This window comes from Macaca fascicularis, chromosome 4, assembly GCF_037993035.2.
Source record: "Macaca fascicularis isolate 582-1 chromosome 4, T2T-MFA8v1.1".
NCBI classification, from domain to species: domain Eukaryota; kingdom Metazoa; phylum Chordata; class Mammalia; order Primates; family Cercopithecidae; genus Macaca; species Macaca fascicularis.
The window spans coordinates 81,704,059-81,717,731 of record NC_088378.1 but is presented as its reverse complement, the minus strand read 5'-3'; the positions used below and the strand labels follow the sequence as shown (position 1 = coordinate 81,717,731).

The 13,673-nt window shown below is 35.8% G+C and overlaps 1 long non-coding RNA gene across 2 annotated transcripts in view; it reads left to right on the top strand.

The window, feature by feature from the left end:
* Positions 1 to 9,912: 9,912 nt before the first annotated feature.
* The window catches only part of LOC123572990 (uncharacterized), an 85,488-nt gene continuing 81,727 nt past the window's right edge, over positions 9,913 to 13,673 (top strand). For both annotated transcript variants that reach the window (XR_010586091.1, XR_010586090.1), the window contains exon 1: positions 9,913 to 10,276. This is a non-coding gene — a long non-coding RNA (uncharacterized lncRNA). The remainder of the gene's footprint in view (positions 10,277 to 13,673) is intronic.

Here is a 13,673-nt window from a genome sequence, read left to right as displayed (position 1 = left end):
TGGCCTCATAATGGCTGCAAATCTTGGTGCAAATCTTCCTATTATTGCAATGATTTAATACATACAGCATCCCAGCAACTTACATTTTAATAAGATGACAATTTATTGCTGAAAGTTTTTTTAAAAGCTATTTTTAGTTCTTTTTTTTCCTTCTTGTTAACTGTGGAAATACTCCTGTCAGTATATTCCATCCTGGCCTTGTTATGGAAGTGGTACATGCTGCTGTGGTTTGTAGCTTTTCCTTTGTTAGGGTCAGAAAAAAAATTCTGGGTAACTTGTGTTCATTTTTAAAGCAGTAAGCTTTATTTTTTTCTGTCAGACAATCTACAAATTATAAACATAGCACAAACATTCTTGAACATAACGAATCCAAACATTTTGCAAACGTAACCCAAAACTTCAGTTTATATTTTTCCAAAACAGTCATCTCTACATTTATTGTTTTTAGCTTGTTTAAATTAAAGCATGGTCAGAGTCAACATTTAATATAATTCAAAGCTACCCAGACTTAATTTTCCCTACCTAGACAGACTCTGATCTTGTTCCAATCCTACCTTGAAACAGGATCAGCATTTTGGTGGGTTTTAACTCCACAAGATATTAGACTTCTCACTGAAGACTTCATGGGGAATGAAGACATTAAACAAAGTCTCTCTGGGTCATGTCTCCATTTGCCCTGAAGATTCACTCTGACTTCAGTCAGACACTTTGCCTCCCCTTTCTCAGATATAACACCCAAATAACACACCAAATGACTTTTGCAGTAAACAGTTTTAAAGGATTGTTATAATATTGCCTTTGAAATTATTTTGCTGAAGTGACTTATAATAAAATTACACTTGGCTCTGATTGTACTGCATTAATCATAACTTATGGATTCTTGCAAAGTGAGAAAATATAACCTAAAATTGTTCTCATGCATCATGACATTTTTTATGAATTCAAATTTTAACAATTAATGAAGTTGACATAGGTTATGCATTTGTAGGCATTTAATTAAAATTTAATTAAATATTTATTAATTTTCACTTTGCAGTTTTCTTTTTGTGTTTTGGAGCTGATGATTTTCTCAGGCCTGACATATTTTTAGAAGGCCCTGTAGATCTGCAGATCCTTGGCATTCTGCCTTTGAGTGCTATGGATAAAGTAGCCACACCACTGGAAAAATTTGCCCAATATTCTTTTTTTTTTTTTTTTTTTTTGACGCGGAGTCTTGCTCTGTGCCCCAGGCTGGAGTGCAGTGGCGCGATCTCAGCTCACTGCAAGCTCCGCTCCCCCGGGTTCACGCCATTCTCCTGCCTCAGCCTCCCGAGTAGCTGGGACTACAGGCGCCCGCCACCTCGCCCGGCTAATTTTCTTGTATTTTTAGTAGAGACGGGGTTTCACCGTGTTAGCCAGGATGGTCTCGATCTCCTGACCTCATGATCCGCCCGTCTCGGCCTCCCAAAGTGCTGGGATTACAGGCTTGAGCCACCGCGCCCGGCCCCCGATATTCTTATTTTTTAGCCTTAACTCTCAACTAACATGACACACTCAGAAAACCTAAAGTCTTGCAATTAGCAGCCCCCATCTCTCTTGAAAGATGTAGTTGTTATTGCTGTTGTTCTTGTGCATGCCTTAACATGTTATGGAAATATAAATCTGATAAAACCAAATCCTTCACTTGAGAGAGTTCTACCCTTTTGAAATACTGTTTCTTTCCATGTTAAGTTCCTAATCCCTAACCAGCGAACATTTGCAGCCCTCAGCCAATCTACATTAGCTACTTTGATGTGGGTGGAACATTGTGAAGGAGACCCCTTCTGGCACAGGAGGAAATATACCAGCAGTTTGGCCATCACAACCTGCAGTCTCTACAGCTAAAACTCAGCCAGAATTTGACTGGCCTTCCCCACCTCCCTTGCTGGCACCTTGTCCAAGCCCCAGTTATCTCTGGCTGGGCTATTTCAGTGGGTCCTAACTGGTCTCCTGCTCAGAGCTTGTTCTTCTTCAGTCATTTTTTTTAACACCGCAGTCAGAATGGTGGTCAAACTAATGTCAAGTCATGTCACTTCCTTGCCATCAGCCTCCAACTTTTCTGTCTCACTCTACATAGAAGCCAAAGTCTCCCAGAAGTCTCCCAAGATCTAGGTCCTCTTTGCCTTCTGACCTCTTCTCCTGCTATGGTCAATCTGGTTCATTCCCCTGCAGCTGTGCCGACCTCTGTGCTGTTTCTGGAACATAAAGCTGCTCTTCCGGATCTTCACACTTGGTCTTCCCTATGCTTAGCACCCTATTCTTGCAGTTGTTGACACAGTTTTTGCCTTCACATGTTCTTAGACCCAGTCTCAGTTTGATTTGCTCGTTAGCACTTACCACCACTCAAATCTACCATGTTCCTAACTCATTGATCTTGTTTGTTGTCTCTCTCTCCTGATTAGAATGTAGGTTCCATAAAGACAAGGATTTTTATTTTAATTTTTTCTTCTTTGTCTGTATTGCATAGTGCCAAACCCTTAGTGCCTAGACCAGTGCTTGGCTCACTTATGTAATATATTAATATCTATTCAATGAAGGGATGCATAATAATATGTTTCTGGGTTTTTTTTTTTTAATATTATTTTTGTGAAGAGACAGAGTCTTCCTGTGTTTTCCAAGCTAGTCTTGAACTCCTTGACTCAAGTGACTCTCCCACCTCAGCCTCCCAAAATGCTGGGATTACAGGCATGAGCCAGCATGCCTGGCCATGTTCCTTCTTTAAAAAGTCGGTAAGAACATTCACATGATATTTACTAGCAGTATCTAGCCCTCCACCAACTAAAGACTCAAAGGCTTTTCTCCTAGTCCAACCCGCATTTCCTTGAAGGGTACTCAAACTTATCTGTGAGGTCCTGTTTGGGAGAGTTTTCCTCCTGATCTCTACCTGGAGGATGTTCATGTTCCCTGTTCCTTGCAGGCACTTTGCTCTGGAAGCTATATCTGATCCCGTCTGTGTCACTCAGCTCAGTAGCGATTCATATAATAGAAATAGAATTCACAAAGGATGGAGACTGGGAAATGGGCTTTGTTTCTAGCTGAGTCTTCTCCATATGTTTGACAAACTGTATGAGGGATATGTGTTTGCTTCTCCTCACTCCAGAGTCTCTGTCTTCAGTAACTTCAGAAAGCAAGAGGATTTATTGAGATGCTTTTCTCAAAGGCAATTTGCCACAAGGGCTACTTCTTTAACACAGGTGTGAAAAACCGGCATTTTTTTTTTTTTTTTTTCATCTCATAAAGTTTTAGTTCATTTTTGTTTAATCCTAAATCTGTTCTTTACTTTTGGACATCTGAGAGTGGTACCAGTACATAACACTGATCCCTTACAAGGAAACGCACTACACCAAACGGGTATTTTAGGACAAGATTGGAGTCTATTATGAAGCTTATAGGAAAATGTTGGAAGACCATCTGCTTATCCTGGCCTACCCTGGACCCTTGCCTGTGGAGGACTGAACTTCAAGAGTGGGCATCTGATGCAGTTTGGATGCTTGTCTAATCCAAATCTGTTGAAATGTAATCCCCAGTGTTGGAGAGGCCTTGATGGGAGATGATTAGATCGTGGAGGCTGATCCCACATGAATGGTTTAGCACTATCCCCTTCGTGATGAGTGTTTTTTTTTTTCTCTGAATTCATGTGAGATCTGGTTGTTTAGAAGTATGTGGCACCTCCTCTGCCTCTCTCTTCCTCCCACTCTCACCACACGATGTGTCTGCTCTGGTTTTGCTTTCTGCCATGATTGTAAGCTCCCTAAGGCCTGCACCAGAAGCAGATGCTGGCACCACACTTCTTGTACTGTCTGCAGAATTGTGAGATTATTAATCCTCTTTTCTTTATAAATTAGCCAGTCTCAGGTATTTCTTTAGGGCAACACGAGTATGGCCTAACATAGAATCCCTTCTTGCTTCCCAAGTCTGCACCACCATATCCACTCTGGTAGATCTCATTCCTTGTAGAAGGCACTTGATACCAATTTTCCTTTACCTCTTTTCTCAGAGCAATGAGATCCCAGGCAGTCTTTGGTGATGTTTCTCCAGCAGTGTATCCATACTCCACAGAGATCTCTCATCCAGTGATTTACACCTCTCAGGCCACCTGTTTCTTCAAAGAGCTCTCATGAACACTTTACACCAGTAGGGGCCCTGTAATATCCTGAAAATCTCTCTTGTCTCAGAGCCATCTTTTCTCTCCTCATAGAATATCTATTGCTCTTTTATAGGGTAGACCATCCATGTGGCTCCTTTTGGACACAACTCAAATATTTCCTCTGGTCCCTAGTACTTCAGCACCAATGCATGCTCCATATTTTCACACTCTACAATACACATGAAAGAATTATGACCACCTTCAGATCATGTGACTGGTTAGGGTATACACGAACTGAATCTGTCAAGGTCTCTTTTAGACAGTAGAAAATGTCACAAATGCTATGAGACAGTTGTATGCTGTTTGTGTCCACTAAATGAATTAGAAAAAAATGTGGGTGTATCCATGTCAAATATTTAACATTGGTCTACAGAATTAGTGATTCAAGTGATGGCAAGTGTATTGGAATCCAAAAAAGTATGGCATACTCAAAGAAGGATAATTTGAAACAAGTTCATTGACAAAAAGGCAATTTACTTCAAAAGTGTGAGGGTATGGGAACAACAAAATACTGTGGAGCAAGACGGAGATAGTAACTGTCAAGCTATTACTATACCTCAGCCTCAAACCGGGAGAACAGTTTTAGGAAACTGGAAAATGAGTACAAGCTGGCACCTTGCCAGGTGCAGTGACTTCTGGGCAAGTGTCAAAAGGAAGCCATGGAAACAAATACTCTGAATCCAATTTACTTTCCTTTAGACTTCCTGCTAGGGTTTGCATTGGCTCAACCCAATTGGAAGTCTTAAGGCACTGAAGCCCTTTTATTCAGTCCCTTTAGATTGGTACCCCCGGGGTAGAAAGCAGCATAGAGAAGAATGGGGAATGGATTTGGAAGGGAGAGCACAATAAGCTTGTCTATATCTATAATTCTGCGGTAATTCTTCATGCCACAGACATTTACGGCTCTCAGAGTTTCAGCAAGACTACACCTTAGAAGAGAAACCTTATACCTACACTTTTTACCATCTAATGAGATTTCAAAAATAAGTGCTAGTTATTAAAGTTTAGTTATTAAAACGTAAGGATAGTTCAAGAAAAGAAAATAGAGAACTCTATACTGAACATTTTTGTAACAAAGAATTAAAAAGTAAATTCTGCAGATAATTTCAGAGGCTGAAACTTTAAAATACATTGAAACCTTTGAAGATTGATTTAGAAGCCTATATGTGTGAAGATTTTTTTTCTTTTTGAATTTTCATTGAGGTTTTCAGAGGTTGATGTATTGCCTACAGGGAATAAACTGCAATTCACAAGGCAGAAGGCTGGACTACAGAACTCTGCAGCTTTGAGTTATATCATCAGATATCTAGACTTTGGATTTGTCAAAAAGAAATTTGTGGAGGTTCTTGCTGAATTACACGGTTGTCTTTGCATATTGATATGGAGTACATAGATAACAGAAATAGATTCTCCAGTGTATGCGTATCTTTCGCATGAAAACAAGTTAAGCTTATTTTAAAAACAGGAGATTTTTTTCAGAAAAATTTAGTAAAAATGAAAAAGAATCACAACGCAGTTAGCATGACAGTTTTAACACAAACTTAATAAGATTAAGGGGTTGTTGAAAATTATATAATGGGCACTTGGGAAACCATTTTTTAAAAGTCATTTCTAATTATATTTTAATGGGTGCATATATGTGTATATATAGTGTGTGTGTGCATGTGTGTTAGATTAGTTCAGATGAAAGCCAGCTATAAGCAAAAGCTGACTGTTTTTTAAGATGCATTTTTAATTTATCTCTGTGCAAATAAGCAGATCTCTTTGTTTAATTTTGTAGCATTTCTATTTCACATTTTGATGAAAAGACTCAATCATTGACTTTCCCATTAACTGAAGTGCTTTTGTATTAACCTACTTGGAAAAAAAAAGAAGAAAAGAACACAGACTTCATATTCCAGAAAAGCTGTTTAGGACAAACTTCAGAGTGACACTGGGGGCTTGTAGGGTAGGCAATTTTATAACAATGTTGCTATTCTGATGTATTTGAAATTTTTAAATGAACAGTAGCACTTCTCATTTAATCTTGGGTGTAAATTTTCCAAGCTATTGCTAAAGTGGGCCTATCTCAAGCATGCTCTTTTTGAGCCAAATCTGAAATTGTGTTTGGTATTTTCTACCTATGTCCTATTGTAATGGGTTGTTGTCAAAATATACTTTTTTTTTTTTTTTTTTTTTTTTTTTTTGGAGAATTCAGTTGATATAACAAAGAATGATACATTTTAATGCTTCCTAATTTCACAGCTGCTTTTAATGTTAAAATTTAACTTTGGATATTTAGAATCTAAACTAGTTGTAGCAATACATTTATAATTGTTATGATTTAGCAATGAATTGTTAAGTCTATATTTTGGTTCTTTTATATGAATAAAAAATATTAACAGATTTGGTTTAGAGCTTGGGGAATATTTTAATTTGTTCAAGCTGCTCTAACAAAGTACCATACACTGCGTGGCTTATAAGCGATAGAAATTTATTTCTCACAGCTCTGGAGGCTGGAAGCCTGAAGTCAGGGAGCCAACATGGTCAGGTTTTGGGGAGGATCCTTTTCCAGGTCACAGACTGCTGTGTCTTGTATCCTCATATGCAGTACTGCTGTACTGTTGTATCTCCTGTATCCTCACATGGTGTAAAGAGGGTGAGAAAGACCTCAGCATCCCTTTGATAAGGGCACTAATCTCATAAATGAAGGCTCCATCCTCATGACCTAATTATCTCCCAAAGGCTAAACCTCTGAATGGCATCACATTGGCTGTTAGTATTTCAACATATGATTTTTCTGGGGGAAATAAACGTTTAGTTGATTGCAAGGAGCACTTTTTAAAAAGCATTAAGGGAAGCACTGATACAGTCTAGTAAAAATACTCTATAAAATAAAAGACATGATCAAATAAAAGATAAGCATCAGGCTAAGAGAATACATTTTCAGTGTATACAGTATGATAAGATTGGCTGTCCAGAATATAGAATATAGAAACTATATTCTCCTAGGTATAAAAATGAAAAATATCAACAATTAGAAAACAAGTCATGGGTATATGTAACTTTTTTAGAAGGAAGTTAATTTTTAAGTGCGTATAAAATGCTAGATTTCAATGAAAGTTTTAAAAATGCAAGTTTAAACTAAGACAGTGCTTTTCAACTATTAAATTGGCAAAAAATAAATACCGGATAATAAGCAAGCGCAAGTAAAAATGTGGAAAGACAGATTCCTTATATACTCCAGGTAGGAGTACAAATGCTATAGATTTAGACAGAATCTAATAAAATTATGAATGCTTCCGGTAGGCAAAATTCTAAGATGGCCCCTGTGATCTTCACTCTCTGATGCTGTGTTCTTTATAATCCCCTCCCTTTGAGTGTGAGTGGTACCTGTGACTTTTGTAAAACCAATGGGATATGGTCAAGATGATAGAATGTCATTGGTATGATTAGGTTGTGATATACAGTCATTCCTTGATTTGCAAAGTATTCTTATGCAAAAATTTCAGTTGCCATAGTTTAGGTAAATAATACCAGTCCCAAACTACATGATCCAAATTCAGTTACCACAGTATCTTAACTATAATTGCAAAAAACAAACTTTGCTAGCTTTTCAGACTATATATCACTATGTAAATAACAGATGCATATACGATCAGTGACAAATCATGTCACTTCTGTCAAAGTCTATTGGTAAGTGTTCATTACATTACATAATCCAGTCATTTCATGTACACACAGAAAAGCCTACGGTTGTGTTGTCTCCTTGTTGTCTGGTGATAAGCAACATAGCATTTTACAGGAATAGACAATTGATAGAGGGATTTGACTAACAAAGATGAAAGTACAGCAAATAAATGACAAGTGAAAATATTGGGAGTGAAATTGGATTAGATTAGATTTGAATATCGAGATGACAAGGCAAACATAGGACAAGACCAATATTTGCATGAAGCTACTTTTTTTTTAAATGATATGAAAAAATATAATGAATATTTTAAAAAGGCAAAGTTATTTCAACATCATCTATTAAAATTGTATAAGGAGTTGAACATTTCCTTCACCTTTAGGTTGAATATTACAATAAAAACAATCCCAATCAGTTTGTCTGACAAAATTTTGAAGTTTATTGCCTCATTGAAAAAAAAATTAAAGCTAATTACTGAGGCTGAAGAAGTAAATCTACTGCCAATAAAGGCTGGTTTATTTGTTTCAGAAATTGCATAAATTGATGAATTTTAGTCTATCTGGTGAAGCAGCTGGAGCCAATAAGGATGCAGCTGTGAAACTTGCACCCATATCACAAGGGTTAGTTAAGGTTGATGTAATGATTGTGAAACACTAAATGCTGATGAGAGGAGTCGGTTTTGGAAGGAAACCCCATTAAGAATTTCCACGAAAAAAGACATAGAGTTTCTAAGTGGCCATGAACGAGAAAATATAGACATGCACCCTGAAGAACTTAGTGAAGGCAAATGTATTGATATAAATCAGAAAAGTATTGTAATTAAAAAATAAAAATAAAAAAAAGAGAGGTTCAGAGGAAGTAATAGTGGGAAAACACTTCACATTAAAGGAACTCTTGGATACATCTAGTATTTAACTTGGAAAGCATAAAACATTAGAAGTTGACTTCAACTTTAAAAGGACTATAGAAAGTCCTTGAATTGGTATACCAAGACTACCCCAAGGTATAGACAATATGCTTATTTCATTTAAATGTGATGAAAAGAGGAAGACATGCACTATTCAATCTACTCTTAGTAAGTTAATTTTTGAACAACAAAAAAGCGCTTTAATTCCTAATGTTTCCAGAGTTTGAAATTACAATTTTAAATATATTTTAGGTTTTCATTTTTAATTTTTCTATATTTTTCAAGGTAGAGTAAGAGTTTTTAAAGTTTTGACAAAAAAAATTTTAACGGTCACAGAACAATCATAAGGAAAATTATAATTTTACATCAATTGTTAAGATGCTTCACCTAGTTTCAGTTTGCACCATAATTTTTGTATTCCCACTATACCCTTCAAATAGAGGACTGCATGTGTATATAAAACTTAGTCTTACTTGCATGCACACCTTAGGACACTCATGCTGGTTTTGAAGAATCAAGCTGCTATGTTATGGACTGCCAGTGGAGAAGGTCACATGAAAGGGAAATGTGAACCTCAACCCTACTTCAAGGAACTGAATTCTGCCAACAACTAAGTTAGCATGGAATCAAACCTAAGCTCCAAATGAGACCACAACCCTAACAGACACCTTGGTTGCAACCTGTCACACCCCAAATTGAACAGTCAGGTTAGCTATGTCTGTACTGTTAACCCACAGACATGGTGAGATAATAAATATGTATTGTTTTATGCTAGATTTATCTTAGCATGTTGTTTTAAGCTACATATCTTAAATGTGTGTTTATTGAACTAGATTTATCTTTATCCAAATGAACAGATTAAAAACATGGTGATGAATGAAATCAAATACCAAAATGAAACATGTAATGTTTTTTATGAAAATACAAAGAAAAGTCTCAAAATGCTATATACTGGCAATAAGCATATATGCATATATAAACGCTTAAAAAATGAACTAGAAGGATTACACTGCATTCCAAATAATGGTTGTTTCTTGGTGATTTGAATGGGGTATGGGAATCGAACCTGCAGTATAGAACAGTAGGGATTTAAACTTGAACTGGAATTTATTTTTCTTTAAGAAAAAGGAGTACAAAACGTCAACAACTGTAAGTTTAAAATGTCAGATTCACAATGTGTATTATTTGTGATTCTCTAGATTTTTAATTGCTTAAAAAAGAATGACTATAAATTCTAATACCTGGCACGTACTGAAACCCTAATTTCTATCTGGTCATGAAAGGTGATGCTGAGGAGTCAGGAAGGAAAACATTCAAAACGTTTCATTGAGGGTGGAAGAAATTAACTGTTCAGTTCTAGAGACTAAGAACAAGATTGAATGGATTTTCCCTTTCTGCTCTTAAATTATTTCTTTCTGATTTTTAGGAGAAACTTTCTTTCTTCTAACGGTGTGCACTTACTCGTAGTCGGAAGCCAGACTCAGCTGGCTTCCCTAGAGAGGAAGCTCAAAAGCGCTTCGGTGTATCTCACCAGGTAAGTTGCTGATGATCTGTTTCAGAATCACCCGGAGTGCTTGTTAATGATACAGATGCTTGTGACCACAGTGTATTCCCTAAGTCAGAATTTTGGGGGATTGTGGCCAGGAATTTTCATTTTTGTAAGCTCTCTGGGCAATTCTAATGCATTCTTATTTTTAAAGCAATTGTTACCACATTAATAGTAAAACGGAGCTCATAAAATAACAAAGTGTTTGCAGATGTTATATAATATAAGGTATACACACACACACACACACACACACACACACACACGAATGACATTTTATTTAAAATAAATCCTTAAGGGAGATGAAGGTGTGGCAATTACGGTGCCATGATGAAAAATGTCGAATTTTCCTTTTGTTTGATAGCTTCCATTCCCATTCTTGTGAAATGCATCAGAGTAAGGTTCAGGAAGAATGAAGAACTCCCCGCTCCCCTGCTCTTTCAATCCTTCTTTGTACTTTTAATTTTAAAAAGCATAAAAATAGAGAAGCTGGAAGAAATTCTATGAACTTTCTTATTTTCTTCACCCATATTCGCCAATTCTTAGCCTTGCCATATTAACTGTGTGCGTGTGTGTACACATGTTTTGTACTGAACAATTTCAGAGCGAATTGAAGACATTATGAATGCTTATTGCTAAAATTACAGTATGTGTATTTCCTAAAATATGACATTATTTTATTTACAGTGTAATTACAAAATGTAAGAACTTTAATATTGTTTAAAATACTGTTATTTATTATACCATTCATATTCAAGTTTTGCCAGTTGCCCCCAATAAAGTCATCTACAAGTTTTTTTTTTTTTCTAATATAGGCTTCATGTCTCTTTACTCTCATTTCTTCACCTTTTGACGTTCATGACACTGGTATTTCCTAAGAATACTAACCAGTGATTACATTGAATTTATCTTTTTTTAAATTATTGTTGCCTCATGATTAAATACAGGTGATTCATTCTGTTAGGAATATTGTCATTTTTATGTCATTTTCAGTACATCGCATCAGGAGACACATGATGTCAGTTTATCCTATGATTCGGTAATGTTAACTCAAAGTAATTTGGTAAAATTTTGTTTGCCAGACTTCTCCACTGAAAATTTTCTATTTTTCATGTAATTGATAAATTGACACACATTGAGATTATAAATATTATATTTCCCATTAAATATGTTTAGTTTTAGTATCCATTAATTTTTTTCTGGAATCAGTTATTTCTATGATTGTAAAAACAGATATTGTAACTATAATTTCTTTTACATTGTATTATCCTTGTCATATATTCATTTAGTGTCCGCATAGGCAGGTAGGCTATTTTACTTTTAATATGAAATTAATTATCATATTCATTTTGATGCTTACATTGATCAAGATTTAGCCATTAGAACCCTCTTTATATTTTTGACATAATCCACTTCCTAATACTAAAGAGCAAGTTGAAGATAATGCAGTTGAGTGAATGTGTCAGTCCTTTATATTATTCAAGCCATAATCCAATTCACAACTGAATAAACAGCAACTGTCTTTGTATTGCAAATTGTGTCTCTATGGAAACTTTTAGATGTACCTCTAAAAAGTTACTCAAAGACCACCCAACCTTCTCATCAACCACAGGACCTGCCCTATTTTGCCTCTGTAATTGTGCAGATATTGTTAAAAGTTTAGACATTGAAAACCGAACTGCTCTGCTTTGAAGAAAAAGAAGAAAAAGAATTTTGAAGAGAGCTATGTTATCAAAAGTTAGCTTAATAAAAGCTAAGATTCAGACTACATATTTACAAACTTCCTTGTTCTTTCTTTTATCCTATTGTTCTCATAGGAACTTCTTGGTCTACTGAACCCCTTTTCTCAAATCCCTGCTTACTGAACTTCACTGGCCTTTTGGGGGAGCTTAAGATCTCCCCTATATCACTCCTCTAAGACCTGCTCATCCATATACTTCTGCCCTTCCCTCCTTTTGCCACCTTTGATCTTGCAACTAGTTCTCTCGAAATGCTCCCCCTCAAGCTACTACCTTCTCCTTTTGATGGACTAAGAGAAAAAATCAGAGTTCTGGCGACATTATAAAAACACCTAAAGGAGACGTCTAGCACCCCTGAAATTCTTAGAGAAACAAAGAAGGTGCACCACTGTTTCCTTTATGTTGTTCTTGTCTTCCTCACAAAGTCACAAGAGTTGTGGTTGGAATCCCCAAAAGTTTGAAACTGCTTTCTTTTGCACTGAGCTCCCTGGTCACTTTGACTTTTGGGGATGCCAAGGGTTATTTTATACTGTGAGGTAACACCCGACCTTTGCGTATATGGTTACTGATGAAAGACTAGCAACAGTTGCAACTTTAAAGGTAACTGGAAATAATTACAGTAAATGGTTATTTGTAGGGGGCAAACTCCAACTTTTATCCTCTTTGCATGCTTAGGTGAGCACACACACAAAACAAAACAAAACGAAACTTCAAGTGTCTGACATTCTGTCAGACAGTTATTTTGTGCAGGCTTCTGAATATTCTTTTAGGCTCATTTGTATACTTCCTTGTAAAATCCTGTAATAAATTCTCTTGATTTTATTTTGCCTTAGCATCTGCTGTAGATCTCACTCTGTGTCTTACCCAGCTTACACACTCCAAACTTCTCTTGGAAGAATTTGCAATCTTTCTCTGTGCCTTCAAGATATAAAGATAAATTTCCTACCCTGTCTTTTCTAGAACTCAGTAGATGGCTTTAGCCATATGAGAGATAAACTTAAACTTGTTTCATTTACAGCGGCACAGTTTAGATCCAACTATTTGAACTAGTTAGTTTTTGTACCTGTCTCGTGGCTAATGTTTTTGAAAAGCTGAAAGATCTCTGTTTCTGTTTGTATTTTTATACGTGCATGTATACATGTGCATTTGGCATGTTATGTCTACATGGATGCTTGCTTTTTTCATGTGTTTGTATATTGTCCAAATAGTACTTAAAAATAAATGAACATTCATAAATTAAATCAGTACAAATACTTTTCAAGGTCATGTGACTTTGGTAATGTTTGGTAAATAAGAATAATATTGATTTAATTAAAACAGTCATGTCTATCAACATTAAATCTAATGCAGATACAGAGCTTTTATCTCTAGAAGATGTTTTAGATCAAACTTATAAAAGCATGAATTTAACCTAAGAAGAAATGAATTAAATATATTAAGTGGAAGTACTTACACATAATTTTTAAATAACGATGATTATTTATAATATATTTAATTTAAAAGTTTCTCAAATTTCTTTGACAACTATACCTTTACAGATTTGCTAAGTTAACTGATAGATATTTATAAAATTTCTAGACAATTTCTAAATAAAATAAAATATTGAAACATCAGTTACACAACATGAGGTTTGTGTTTTTCTACTT